Source organism: Mus caroli, chromosome 18 (genome assembly GCF_900094665.2).
Source record: "Mus caroli chromosome 18, CAROLI_EIJ_v1.1, whole genome shotgun sequence".
In the NCBI taxonomy this organism is placed as follows: Eukaryota; Metazoa; Chordata; class Mammalia; order Rodentia; family Muridae; genus Mus; species Mus caroli.
The window spans coordinates 4552938-4554337 of record NC_034587.1 but is presented as its reverse complement, the minus strand read 5'-3'; positions in this window follow the sequence as shown (position 1 = coordinate 4554337).

Genomic DNA, 1400 nt, shown 5'->3' with positions numbered 1-1400 from the left:
GTCCAGGATCTTCTGGCTTTCATAGTCTCTGGTGAAAAATCTGGTGTAATTCTGATAGGCTTGCCTTTATATGGTACTTGGCCTTTTTCTCTTACTGCTTTTAGTATTCTATCTTTATTTAGAGCACTTGTTGTTCTGATTATTATGTGTCGGCTTTGGGTTTGTTATAAGAAGATTAATTTCAGGAAAGAGAAAGAAAAAAAGATTAATTTCTTGCTTTTTCATGGATGTAGTTTCCCTCCTTGTGTTGGAGATTTCCATCTATTACTCTTTATAGGGCTGGATTTGTGGAAAAAATATTATTTAATTTGGTTTTTGTCATGGAATACCTTCATTTCTCCATCTATAGTAATTGAGAGTTTTTGCTGAGTATAGTAGCATAGGCTAGCATTTTTGTTCTCTTAAGTTTTGTTTGACATCTTCTAAAGATCTTCTGATTTAGAGTCTCTGTTGAGAAGTATGGTGTCATTCTGATAGGTCTGTCTTTGTTTGTTACTTGATCTGTTCCCCTTACAGTTTTAACATTCTTTGTTCTGTGCATTTGGTGTTTTGACTGATATATGACAGGAGGTATTTCTTTTCTGGTCCAGTCTATTTGGAGTTCTGTAGGCTTCTTGTATGGTTATGGATATCTCTTTCTTTAGGTTAGGGAAGTTTTCTTCTATAATTTTGTTGAAGACGTTTACTGGCCCTGTGAGTTGGGAATCTCACTCTCTTCTATATGTATTATTCTTAGATTTGGTCTTTTCATTGTGTCCTAGATTTCCTGGATATTTTGGGTCAGGAGTTTTTTGGGTTTTTTTGTATTTTCTTTGAGTGTTGTGTCAATGTTTTCTATGGTATCTTCTGCACCTGAAATTCTCTCTTCTATCTTTTCTAATCTTTTGGTGATGCTTACATCTATGAGTCATGATCTATTGCCTGCCTAGGTTTTCTATCTCCAGATAGATTCCTGTGTCCTGTTGCCCCCTGGCAGATCTAACTTGGGCCAGGTAATGGGACAGTAGTGGTGCTCTCACCTGTGAGCTTAGGTGTGTCAGCACTCCTGGGGGACAAGCTATCTCTGTGTAGGGCAGGATTGTTGTGGGGCAGAGGGTCAGCTCCAGGGAGGCAGATGAAAACTGAAAGTGCTAATAGAGTACTAAACACAATTTTCTTCTTTAACTTCAACATTATAACATATTTCTTTACCCACAATTATGTTAAATATTCCTCTATATATACAGAAGGTCAAATAAGGAGTTTCATCAGTACTGTAAATCACAGAGATTACTTAAGTATTTCTAGATTTTCAGGATGATCTCTACTCTTTAAAAAAACCAAATGTCTTTGTGCTATATATTACAACCTGTTCTATCAGTGGGTCAGTTAAATATGCTGTCAGCCCATATTGTGACCAT